The sequence below is a fragment of the Esox lucius genome, chromosome 1 (assembly GCF_011004845.1).
Source record: "Esox lucius isolate fEsoLuc1 chromosome 1, fEsoLuc1.pri, whole genome shotgun sequence".
NCBI lineage: Eukaryota > Metazoa > Chordata > Actinopteri > Esociformes > Esocidae > Esox > Esox lucius.
This window is the reverse complement of record NC_047569.1, coordinates 3,292,526-3,306,690: the sequence shown is the minus strand read 5'-3', so window position 1 is coordinate 3,306,690 and position 14,165 is coordinate 3,292,526. Positions and strand designations below refer to the sequence as shown.

The window sequence follows — 14,165 nt, the reverse complement described above, 5'->3', positions numbered from 1 at the left end:
ATATTAATACTGGATGCAGCATCACTCCACTTCCTTCATCAGATGTCGAACTGTAACAGTGAAATCAATCAAAGCAAATACGCCTGGGATCCAAGTTTGGTCCTGTCCTGTCCTAAATATGTTATAGGAATGAGGGAAGAGGGTTAGTTGGATGTAAATTGTGTTGGAACCTGTGCTCAAAAAAATTATGCTGGATGATGTTGCAGGCAACATAACGTTCACCGTGGCATCTCTTTCTCATCTGTAACGTGCTCAGTGTGAATCAGCTGAAATCCTTAGGTATCGTCTTGATCTGCACATAACCAGGAGGACTTTAGACAGGGACCTACTCCACAGGTGACTGGGAAAATTTAGAAAATGCATTCCTTAGATCTACAAGGATTTATAGATCTATAGACCCCCAGCACAATAATATAGCAGCGTAAGACCTTGGGGCTGAGACAATGGGATCCAGTGACAATGTAGCCCTATCCGGGGGAGGGCCCAGGACAGGGCCCAACAGGCAGGAAATCAATCCACCAACATTGCCAAGCATCAACCAAAGAGACACCCACAAACCGCAACCACACTGAATGAGGGCTGAGTATTGCCAGCAGAGTACAGCCCAATTGCACAAGTGCGCAACAGAGAGAGCACAACAAGCCAGTGACTCCACCCCCGTATGGCATTGGAGCAGGGGCGTAGGTTTCATTATACATGAGTGGGACATGTCCTCCACACTTTTTGAAAATGGCATTTTGTGCCCCCCACTTTTTATCAACAAAACTCTTAGAAGAAAATCTCAACATCTTTACAACGTTGCAGTGGGAGTACGGTAAGCAATTGAATATATCGAATCAGACTCATGTGGAAGACTGCTGACTTGACAGCTGTCCAAAAGACGACCATTGACACCGTGCACAAGGAGGGCAAGACACAAAAGGTCATAGCTAAAGAGGCTGGCTGTTCACAGAGCTCTGTGTCCAAGCACATTAATAGAGGCGAAGGGAAGGAAAAGATGTGGTAGAAAAAAGTGTACAAGCAATAGGGATAACCGCACCCTAGAGAGGATTGTGAAACAAAACCCATTCAAAAATGTGGGGGAGATTCACAAAGAGTGGACTGCAGCTGGAGTCAGTGCTTCAAGAACCACCACGCGCAGACATATGCAAGACATGGGTTTCAGCTGTCGCATTCCTTGTGTCAAGCCACTCTTGAACAAGACATAGCGTCAGAAGCGTCTCGCCTGGGCTAAAGACAAAAAGGACTGGACTGCTGCTGAGTGGTCCAAAGTTATGTTCTCTGATGAAAGTAAATGTTGCATTTCCTTTGGAAATCAAGGTCCCAGAGTCTGGAGGAAGAGAGGAGAGGCACAGAATCCACGTTGCTTGAAGTCCAGTGTAAAGTTTCCACAGTCAGTGATGGTTTGGGATGCCATGTCATCTGCTGGTGTTGGTCCACTGTGTTTTCTGAGGTCCAAGGTCAACGCAGCCGTCTACCAGGAAGTTTTAGAGCACTTCATGCTTCCTGCTGCTGACCAACTTTATGGAGATGCAGATTTCATTTTCCAACAGGACTTGGCACCTGCACACAGTGCCAAAGCTACCAGTACCTGGTTTAAGGACCATGGTATCCCTCTTCTTAATTGGCCAGTAAACTCGCCTGACCTTAACCCTATAGAAAATCTATGGGGTATTGTGAAGAGGAAGATGCGATATGCCAGACCCAACAATGCAGAAGAGCTGAAGGCCACTATCAGAGCAACCTGGGCTCTCATAACACCTGAGCAGTGCCACAGACTGATCGATTCCATGCCACGCCGCATTGCTGCAGTAATTCAGGCAAAAGGAGCCCCAACTAAGTATTGAGTGCTGTACATGCTCATACTTTTCATGTTCATACATTTCAGTTGAAATTAGAATGCATCGAAAGGAGCCAGTTGAGGTGGTTTGGGCATCTGGTAAGGATGCCCCCAGGACGTCTCCCTAGGGGGGTGTTCCAGGCACATCCAGCTGGGAGGAGACCTCGAGGTAGGCCCAGGACTAGGTGGAGAGATTATATTTCGACACTGGCCTGGGAACGCCTCAGGATCCCCCAGTCAAAGCTGGCAAATGTGGCTTGGGAAAGGGAAGTTTGGGGTTCCCTGCTGGGGCTGCTGCCCTCGCGACCCGATACCGGATAAGCAGATGAAGATGAGACGAGATGACTTTTCAGTTGGACAACATTTCTAAAAATATTTTTTATGTATTGGTCTTAAGTAATATCCTAATTTTCTGAGATACTGAATTTGGGAATTTCATTAGCTGTCAGTTATAATCATCACAATTAAAAGAAATAAACACTCGAAAAATGTTAGTCTGTGTGGAATGAATGTATACATTATACAAGTTTAACTTTTTTAATGGAGTTACTGAAATAAATCAACTTTTTGATGATATTCTAATTATATGACCAGCACCTGTATATTACCTTTCTAGTTTATGTTATTTCGCTAGCTAGCAAACAGTCTACCTTACACTAGGTTCACCTCACTCACAGCTAGCACCGTATGACATCAGCCAATAAAAGACTGAAGTTAGACAAACAGGCGTTTTTTTAATGCAAAGACAAAGTGAGTGGTACAGCTAGCTAGGTATGAGACATTAGACAATATAACTAACTAACTACCTGAATACTGTACTTCATCTCTTGAAAAGTTGGCTAATGTTGTAGTTCCCCACATAAGTAGCCGCATTGGACATTTCAACCTAATGTTGGTCTTATAGATCAAACATTGCCATCAGGTTCTGCAGGCGTCAATGTAGTTTAAGTTGTTCATGTTGTATGTCCTGCATTTTAGCAGGATCAGATGGTGACCGTGAGAAGATCCTTGTCATAGCAGGATTAGACAGCCAGGAAGAGAAGGTCAATCAATCAATCAATCAAATTTATTTATAAAGCCCTTTTTACAACAGCAGTTGTCACAAAGTGCCTTACAGAGACACCCGGCCCTAAACCTGATTTTTAAGCTCCCTGAGGAGAATTTGTAAAAACTAGCCAAACCTTAATTATAAACCTTATTTTCTGCAAAAAACACTCACAATAATCAATCGAAATGGCCTGCAATCGAAAAGATACAGATAAGAAGGGTAAAGCATCGAAAAAAGAAGATCAACCGAACCCAAAGGACGAGGGAGGAGAAGAGCACATGGCGGCAGTGCTAGCCGAGCTGCGAACACTAAGAAAGGAGCACGCTGAAGCCTCTAAAGACACGAAAGACTCCTTAACAAGAGTAGAAGCCGCACTGGCCGAAGTAGACGAAAGGATGACGAAATTAGAACAGCGTATGACTGAATACGAACAGAGGCTGAGTGATGCAGAAGATAAATCGCAAAGAAACGAGCGAGCCCTTCATTACTTGCTACAAAGAGATGCCAGCTTGTCTGCAAAATGTGAAGACCTAGAGTCCAGAGCAAGACGGAATAACGTCTGCATATACGGCGTGAAAGAAGACGAGGAAACCAACAAAGACATGCTGAGTTTCGTAAATGATCTCATCCGAACCTCATTGACATTACCAGAAGAGCTCAACTTAAATGTAGTGAGAGCACACCGCTCACTGACTATGAAACCAAAAGACGCAGCGAGCCCCCCGAGATCCATTATCGTTAGATTTCTGGACTATAGAATAAAAGAAACGGTAATCCAAGAAGCATGCAAACACTGCGGAGGAGTGCCGTATAACGGACAGAGAATTTTCTTGGACCAGGACTACACGTCAGACATCCAGAAGAAACGCAAGCAAGTAAATGATGTGATGAAATTGCTTAAAGAGAAGAACATCAAAGCTCAATCGCCATTTCCTGCCAAGCTGAAAATTCACCTGAAATCCGGAACGAAGACCTTCACGACCCTTGCAGACACGGCCGCTACGCTCGGAGAGTTGGGTATCCAAGTTCAATTGAACGAACGTGAGACACTACAGGCGGAACTTTTGAAAAACAAATGGTCCGAGGCTTCAAACAGAGCGAATTCAATGACCAACGCAGACTTGAAGAGCATCCTCCATGGTGGCCATCGATGAACAAATTAAACATTACTGACTGTGAGTAAGTTAGTGAAAAAAATATAAAAAAAACACGATTTACCCTGTAACACATAATTGGCTAGTTTTATTATTTAAAGCTAACTAATAAGAAATAATGAGTTCTCCTTAGTTGAGCGGTTTACATTTTTTAATTATTATATTTTCATTTCGTCTGCGTTTACATTAGGGCCAACTTATCACATGTAAGCTATACGTTAGTTGCAACAGCACTGTGTGCACACCCCCAGAGAGACCGGTCACTACTCTCTGTCCTTGTTGAGACTGAGTTTATGCTTGTTAGATCAGTCGGGTTTTTGGAATTATTTTTTTTTTTCTTGTTCTATTTGTGGGTTCTTGTTCTCCACGACAGTGGAAGTTATATGTTATTCTTACAATTAAGCAGTCACGTAAGATGCTTTTTAAACACGGGTATGGGTCTACACTTGGAAAATTAATGTCTACTATGAAGGTCAAAATTATGGGATACTGTTATCCACATGGATAAACTGATTGTAGTAAGCTATAATGTCCATGGATTAAACCATCCTATCAAAAGGAAGAAAATATTCAATCAGCTCAAAAAAATGCAAAGCTCTATTGCATTATTACAAGAAACCCACTTATCAGAGAGTGATCATATAAAATTAAAAAGGGAATGGGTTAATTTAGTATATAGTGCCTCAAATGGGAAAAAAAGAGGAGTGGCTATTTTAATTAACAGAAACTTGGCCTTTAATGCAGAGAATGTGATACAGGATGAATCAGGTCGTTATGTCATGGTGGTTGGGACTGTTGGAGGAAACGAGGTATCCATACTTAATGTATATGCCCCAAACGAGTATGATCCAATGTTCTTTAGAGAGATCGCTAACATCATTGCAAGCAATGCAAAAGGGGTATTAATAATAGGAGGGGACTTTAATGCAGTGCAGGATGGGAAACTGGATAGGATACCAACTGAGAGGGGATCTCAGTGCTCCAAAACAAGAACTTTAAATAACTTTATGTCCGAACTGGGTCTTACTGACCCATGGAGAGCTAAAAACCCAAAAAGGAAAGATTTCCGTTTCTTCTCTAATGTGCACAATAGTTACTCAAGGATTGATTTTTTCTGTCTCCCCCTACAATACATACATAAAGTAACAGACTGTTTCATTGAACCTATAACCCTGAGTGATCATGCACCTATTGTGCTGAAAATAGATCTAGGCATGCACTCTTTTTTCAGATATTGGAGGTTAGACGTATCACTGCTGAATAAGTCTGAAATAGTGGAAGAGTTAAGCAAAACCATAAAATAATATTTTGAGATCAATGATAATGGTGAAGTTAATCCTTCAATTATGTGGGAGGGAGCAAAGGCAGTTATAAGAGGAAAAATAATACAGATATCATCAAAAACAAAAAGACAGCGACTCAAGGAACAACTAAATCTGGAAAATAAAATAAAGCTTTTAGAGACACAACACAAAACCACAAGAATGAGCAACACTGCTACAGAACTTAAGGAGACAAGAAAAGCCTTAGACAAACTCCTGTCATATAAAGCGGAAGGGGCTTTAAGATTTACTAAACAAAGATATTACAAGATGGGGAATAAAGCTAGCCGCCTTCTAGCATTTCAACTTCGTAAAGCTCAAGCTAATCGTACTGTATCCAAGGTTTGTCATCCTACACTGAGTAGAACAGTATCTCAACCCAAAGAGGTAGCAGATGCCTTTGCATCATTTTACCAAAATGTATATAAAGAACCAAGATTACAATCATCAGGAAAGGATACTGATACTTTCCTCACTGGTTTAAATCTCCCCACATTATCAGAAGAAATATCTAATCAGATGATAACACCAATTACAGAAACAGAAATGAGAGAGGCTATAAAAAGATTGAAAAGCAACAAATCTCCAGGAGTCGATGGGCTTCCTGGAGAATTTTACAAATGCTTCATAAATGACCTTGCGCCCGTACTAACCAAGGTGTTTAGATACTCTCTCTCTAAGAACAATCCTCCGGAGACATGGTCGCAGGCTATTATATCTGTGATTCATAAAGAAGGGAAAGACCCAACACTCTGTGAAGGATATAGACCCATTAGCCTTATATGCAATGATCAGAAAATACTGACAAGTATTACTACTCTGATTAAGCCAGATCAAACAGGATTTATTCCTAATAGATAGGGTGCCAATAATAAAAGAAGAAGCCTAAATATAATTACTTGTGCTAAAAGAGACCAACAAACATGAATGTTAATAAGCTTTGATGCACAGAAAGCATTCGACACTGTAAATTGGGATTTTTTTTAAAGAAAACACTATCAGTAATGGGATTCCACCCAAAATGTGTAGATTGGGTCAGAGTTATTTACAAAAATCCAAAATCTCGTGTCAGGGTAAACGGATGCTGTTCTGAGTTCTTCGACCTACAGAGGGGGGTGAGGCAAGGGGACTGTCTTAGCCCTCTGCTCTTTGCTATAAATATTGAACCCTTGGCAGCATCTATTAAACAGAATGAGGCAATAAAAGGCATAAAAGACATGGGAAATAAGGAGCACAAGATATCTCTTTATGCAGACGATATCCTGACCTATATAAGGGATCCAGTTCTTTCTGTCCCTGCACTGCTAGACACCTTAAAAAAATATGGAGAACTCTCTGGTTATCAAATCAACCAATCAAAGTCTGAGGCAATGATGCTAGTTGGACATTGGCCAATCCAACTATCAGAAAGACTTGATTTCCACTTAGATATTTAGAAATTATTATAACAACAGACCTATCAAAACTGTTTAAAGCCAATTATGGGAAATTGCTGGGCAACATAAAAGCGGACCTTACTAGATGGGAAATTCTTCCACTCTCTCTGATAGGTAGACTAGAAACTATAAGAATGAACATTTTACCAAGGTTGCTCTTTCTCTTCCAATCACTACCTATATATGTTCCTGCTTCCACATTTACCACAATAGATAAATGGCTATCCAAATTTATTTGGCAAGGAAAACGACCTAGACTTAAATTTAAAAGACTACTTTGCTCAAAGGAAAATGGAGGCCTGGACTTGACTAGCCTTAAAACATACTATTGGGCAGCCCAACTGAGATCAATGATTGCGTGGATGTCCCAAGATACTGACACTATATGGGTTGGAATGGAGCAGAGTGAATGCCCAAATTTCCCATTAGATCCAATCCCATTCCTAAACCAAGACATATGGGGGAAAAAGAAGATTACTAATGTATGGAGTAAAAACACCTTAAAAATATGGTCAATCGTGAGGAAAAAATTATAGCTTCCCATGACCATTTCCAGAGCTATAAGGATAGCAAACAATTGTGAGTTCTCCCCAGCTAGGCTGGACAAGGGTTTTCTGAAATGGACAGAAAATGGTCTAGTATTTTTGGACCAGCTGTTTGACGGAGCAGCCCTAAAATCATTTGAACAGCTCAAAGAGAAGTATGATTTACTAAACCAAGATTTCTTTAGGTACTTACAAATTAGACATTACCTCCAAAATCATCAAGAACGGGAAAAGCTCTGCTCTCTACCAACAGAAATAGAACGCTTCTTCATATCAATAACAAAAGGAATAGTAAAGTCAAAATTAATTTCACATATTTACAAAATACTGCAGGAAGAATTTAAAGGAAATAATCTAGATATTAAAGAAAAATGGGAATTAGAAATGAACACAACAATAACAGATAAGCAGTGGGAGACTTCATGCAGTCAAGGACATAGGGTAACCAGTAGTCCTAACTGGAAAGAATTTGGATGGAAAATTAAAATGAGATATTTTAGAACTCCATTCATAACATCAAAATGGAGCAACAATTCAGACGGTTGTTGGAGGGGTTGCGGCTTGGTGGGAGATCACACCCATATATTTTGGGACTGCCCAAAGATATCAGAATATTGGCAAAATGTACAAAAAGAAATAAAAAAATGTCTTTGTATAGATCTACCTCTCGAACCATCATACTTTGTGCTAGGGATACTGCCAGCTGACATAGAAGAGAATAACCAAACGTGTTTGCTGAGAATCCTTCTTTTAATAGCGAATAAGGTAATCACAGCCTCCTGGCTGAAGCCAAACCCTCCAACGGTTGCACAATGGAGGGAAAGAATCCAAAATGTTTATAACATGGAGCATACAACAGCATTATTACAACTGAATGCAGATGTATTCCTAAATAAATGGTCTTCCATTGCCCAACATTTTCATTTGATATGACTATTATGCAGACTATATTTTTCTTATTTTTATTTTACTTATTTCTCATTTATTTTGGTCATTTGTTTTTGTTAGGATGGAAGACATTTATGGACTGCTATTATATGTGTAGACTTGCCCTTGACACCTTACTGTACCATCGATACTGTATCATCAAAATGTTAATTTGTGACATATTGTATGACTGCACTTAATAATAATAAAAATTTAAAAAAAAGTTCCAAAAAAATAAAATAATTCAGTGGCTAGGAAAAACTCCCTAAGGTCGAATTTTAGGAAGAAACCTAGAGAGAACCCAGGCTCAGAAGGGTGACCAGTCCGCTTCTGGTTGTGCCGGGTGAGATATTAAGAGTCCAATTGGAATAATAAATACATTTCTCTGGGCTAAATCCAGAGTCTATTTGATTTTAGACTTGGTCAGAAATATGACCAGGTGGACAAGGACAGGGACAGCAACGGGCCCCCCAAACCAGGTAATCCGCAGGTGTGGACCAGGACCTCATCTCCTAAAATTGAAAACTGGAGGAGACTGAGAAAAGTTAGTAGTGCATTCTTCATATCCCCCAGCACAATAATATAGCAGCGTAACACCTTGGAACTGAGACGGGGGGGTCCGGTGACACTGTGGCCCTACCTGGGGGAGGCCCTGGACAGGGCCCAACAGGCAGGAAATCAATCCACCCACATTGCCAGGCATCAACCAAAGTGACACCCACCAACCGCAACCCCCCTGAATGAGGGCCGAGTATTGCTAGCAGCGTACCGCCCAATTGCACAGGTGCGCAACAGAGAGTCAACAACAAGCCAGTGACTCTTCCCCCGAAAGGCATTGGAGGGAGGGCATCCCAGTGGCGACAAGAGCCCACCTGGCAAGACAGCAAGGGTGGACAGTATCAAGCCTACTGTTCACCTTCACGTCCCCGGGCCAGGCTACACCTAATTATAAACCGTGCTGTAGAGATGAGTTTTTAGTAGACACTTGAATGTTTGCACTGAGTTTGCATTTCTAACCTTAATTGGCAGATCATTCCACAGGAATGGAGCTCTATGAGAAAAGGCCCTGCCGTCAGCTGTTTGTTTAGAAATTCTAGGTACAATTAAAAGGCCTGCATCTTGCAATCGTAGGTTACGTGTAGGTATGTATGGCTGGATCATTTCAGCAAGGTAAGTAGGAGCAAGTCCATGTATTGATTTCAAGGTCAACTGTGGGGCTGAGGTGTATTGTTGTCTTTAAAGGTGGATAACTTAAATAAAATGTGTTATGTTATGTGTAGCCTATATCTTGAATTTTCATATTTATTAGTAGAATCAGAAGGATGTTGAGTCAACCAGTGTAGTCATGCAAGAGAGTGCACAGCTCACATGGATATTAATTGAGACATTTTGATTGGTTTTCACGAACTACATTGTGGGATTGTTGACGTGCTGTACGCTGCCTGCTGTTACCTACCTGGCTACCTGCCAAACTTTTTTCAAATTTACTCTATATAAACTAATTGGTCAAAAGAATTTTACCAACGCAATATTTTTATCTGTTGACCTCTTACCCAACTTTACTACACCGGGACTCTTTTTGGACATAATTAACGGAACTACTCACCCCTGAACACCCGAGGCTAAGTATCATTAAAATGCCTTATCACTGTAAATGTTGTAGCAACAACACGGAGGAGAACTATCGTCTTCAGTTAAAGATAGCAGAGTTAGAGGCTCGCCTTCTGACGCAAATGTCAGGCAAGGATTATGCTAGTGTAGAAATAGAAAAAACTGCGTCAGTGCCACCAGGAAGAAACAATAGTTTTGTTAGCCCCCCGGCACAGCTCCTGCAGCCGGGCAAGAACTTTTTCTTGGTCACTGGGAAGAAATGCCGTCGACCAGTTAAACCTGAATTGTTGCTAAATCCAACTGAGACTTTCAACAGGTTTTCTCCACTGGAGTCAGAGTCAAGGCCCGAGCCGTCTTCGGAGGTGACTGATCGGCAGGCATTTTCTACCGGTGGCCTTGAAAAACTGAAAACTTTAGTCATTGGCGATTCCATTACCCGCAGTATTAGACTAAAGAATCAGCCAGCGATCGTACACTGTTTACCGTTGGGCAGAGCCATCGATGTAGCCGCAAATCTGGGTTGGTGCTAGCGAAGTCTAAAACTGGCAAATATAGAGAGTACAGAGATATTGTTATTCACGTTGGCACCAACGACGTTAGGATGAAACAGTCAGAGGTTACAAAGCAGAACATAGCATCAGCGTGTAAACTAGCTAGAAAGATGTGTCGGCATCGAGTAATTGTCTCTGGCCCCCTCCCAGCTATGGGTGGTGACGAGCTCTACAGCAGACTTGCACAACTCAATCGCTGGCTGAAAACTGAGTTCTGCCCGTCGCAGGAGGTAGAGTTTGTAGATAACTGGCTTTCTTTTTGGGACTCTCCCAGAAATAGGGCCAGACCTGATCTGCTGAGGAGCGACGGACTCCATCCTAGCTGGAGTGGTGCTCTTCTTTTATCTAGGAACATTGACAGGAGTCTCACTCCTATAGCCTTAACATGAGATAGGGTGCAGGTCAGGCTGCAGGCTGTTAGCCAGCCTGCTAGCATAGTGGAGTCTGTCGATAGCATAGCTAGAGTAGTTAGTACAGCTTTACCTATTGCCACTGTGACTCGTTCCAGGCTGAGAAAAGTTAAACAAGGTAGTGCTAACAAAAACTACCTTATTAAGATAAAGCCTTCCTCCGCCTCGGTCACAAATAAAAATAAAAATGACTGTATCACCTCGCATCTCAAAATGGGACTCCTAAATGTTAGATCCCTTGCTCCAAAAGCATTTGCCGTAAATGAATTAATCTCTGACCATAAACTAGATGTTATTGGTTTATGTGAAACGTGGCTAAAGCCTAATGAATTCACTGCCTTAAATGAGGCCTCTCCTCCTGGTTATACTAGTGATCATATCCCTTGTGCATCCCGAAAAGGAGGGGGTGTCGCTAATATTTATGACCGTAAATATAATTTTACTCTCAAACATATCACTGAGTTTCATTCTTTTGAAGTTTTACTAATGAAAGTTAACCAGGCCGATAAATCGTTTTACATAGCTACTATGTATAGGCCCCCCTGGCCATACACAATGTTCCTCACTGAGTTTCCAGAATTGTCTAACCTTGTAGTCATGGCAGATAGTATTCTAATTTTTGCCGATTTCAATATTCATATGGAAAAGTCCAATGATCCTCTTCAAAAAGCCTTTCAAGCCATAATTGACTCAATGGGTTTTATCCAACATGTCTCAGGTCCAACACATTGCCACAATCACACCTAAGATTTAGTCCTGTCACGAGAAATAGATATTGTAGATCTAATAATTTCCCCCCAAAATCCTGGATTATCGGATCACTGTCTTATTACATTTACCGTTAAAACAAGAAATCCACTTGCACCGCAAACAATGAGTTTCAAAAGCCGTACTATAAATTCTCAGACTACAAATAAATTCCTTGATATTCTTACAAGTTCGCTCATTAACAACAGAGTAAATAAATATGTAAACGATCAAATCGAGGATCTAAACTGAACACTGCGAAATACATTAGACACAGTTGCACCACTAAAAACTAAAGAAATACGCAACAAGAAACTTGCTCCCTGGTACACAGACAACACTAGAGCACTCCAGCAAGCCTCCAGAAAATTGGAGCGAAAGTGGCGCTCCACCAAGTCGGAACTATTTAGACTAGCCTGGATAGACAGTACACTACAATACCGAAAATCACTCACGTCTGCTCGATCAGCTTATTTCTCCAACCTGATTGAGGTGAACAAAAACAATCCAAAATTTCTCTTTGATACAGTTGCAAAGTAAACAAAAAAGCAAAGCTTAGCAAGTGAAGTGGGTCTTCACTTTAGTTGTAATGAATACATGAACTACTTTGATGAAAAGATCATCACCATTAGAAAACAAATAACTGACGCCTCCTTAAATAGTTATGATCCTCAAAATCTCAGTTGTCCTCTCAGCTAGACCTAATTCCAACAAAATTACTTAAGGAGCTATTTCCTGTGCTAGGTCAACCAATGCTGAACATAATAAATTGGCGATGTAATCCAAAATCACAATGTAAACTTTCACTGTTACGCTGATGACATACAGTTATATATTTCAATGAAGCATGGAGAAGCCCCTAAATTAGCTACTTTGGAAGCATGCATTTCAGATATTAGGAAGTGGATGACAGAGAATTTCTTGCTCTTAAACTCCAGGAAAACCGAAATGCTCGTTTTAGGACCCAAGAAACAAAGAGCATTGTTAACAGATCTCACAGTGAACCTCGACGGCTGCATGGTCGTATCCCAAAAAACTGTAAAAAACCTTGGCGTTACCCTTGACCCTGACCTCTCCTTTGAAGAACATATAAAATATGTCTCAAGAGTTGCTTATTTTCATCTTCGAAACATTGCAAAAATTTGAAACTTTCTATCAAAAACGAATGCAGAAAAATTTATCCATGCTTTCGTTACTTCTAGACTAGATTACTGCAATGCTCTTCTCTCTGGTTATCCAGACAAGCTAATAAATAAACTTCAATTAGTGCTGCACACGGCTGCTAGAATCCTAACTAGAACAAAAAAATTTGAACACATTACTCCTGTCCTAGCGTCCTTACACTGGCTGCCTGTTAGGGTTAGGGCTGATTTTAAGGTTTTACTCTTAACCTATAAATCAATACACGGACTTGCTCCTACTTACCTTGCTGAAATGATCCAGCCATACATACCTACACATAACCTACGATCGCAAGATGCAGGCCTTTTAATTGTACCTAGAATTTCTAAACAAACAGCTGGCGGCAGGGCTTTTTCTCATAGAGCTCCACTACTGTGGAATGATCTGCCAATTAAGGTTAGAAATGCAAACTCAGTGCAAACTTTCAAGTGTCTACTAAAAAATCATCTCTACAGCACGGTTTATAATTAGGTGTAGCCTGGCCCGGGAGCGTGAAGGTGAACAGTAGGCTTGATACTGTCCACTCTTGCTGTCTTGCCAGGTGGGCTCTCGTCACCACTGGGATGCCCTCCCTCCAATGCCTTTCGGGGGAAGAGTCACTGGCTTGTTGTTGTCTCTATGTTGCGCACTTGTGCAATTGGGCTGTACGTGCTGGCAAAACTCGGCCCTCTTTCAGGGGGGTTGCGGTTGGTGGGTGTCCCTTTGGTTGATGCCTGGCAATGTGGGTGGATTTATTTCCTGCCTGTTGGGCCCTGTCCGGGGCCTCCCCCGGGTAGGGCCACAGTGTCGCCGGACCCCCCGTCTCAGTTCCGTGGTGTTACGCTGCTATATTATTGTGCTGGGGGATATGAGGAATGCACTTTCTAACTTTTCTCAGTCTCCTCCAGTTTTAAATTTTAGGAGGAGATGAGGTCCTGGTCCACACCTGCGGATTACCTGGTTTGGGGGGCCCATTGCTGTCCTTGTCCTTGTCCACCTGGTCATACTTTTGACCTAGTCTAGAATCAAATAGACTCTGAATTTAGCCCAGAGAAATGTATTAATTATTCTAATTGGACTCTTAATATCTCACCCGGCACAGCCAGAAGGGGACTGGTCACCCCTCTGAGCCTGGGTCCTCTCTAGGTTTCTTTTTGGGGATTCGGCATTCTTAGGGAGTTTTTCCTAGCCACTGAAATCCAACACTACCGTTGTTTGCTCCTTGGGGTTTAAGGCCGGGTGTCTCTTTAAAGCACTTTGTTACAACTGCTGTTGTAAAAAGGGCTTTATAAATAAATTTGATTGATTGATTGAGTGGTGGAGCTTGGGAGTGAGGTTTTGAAATTCAAGTACAGGCAAAATATACATGCAGATCACATATCAGCTGCACACATTGAAATACAGAGGTCTGTA

The 14,165-nt window shown here is 41.5% G+C and overlaps 1 protein-coding gene across 1 annotated transcript in view; it reads left to right on the top strand.

Annotated features, from left to right (window-relative positions):
• LOC109615701 (WD repeat-containing protein 49-like) overlaps positions 1–14,165 on the top strand; it is a 65,745-nt gene that overhangs the window by 14,291 nt on the left and 37,289 nt on the right. The window lies entirely within an intron of this gene.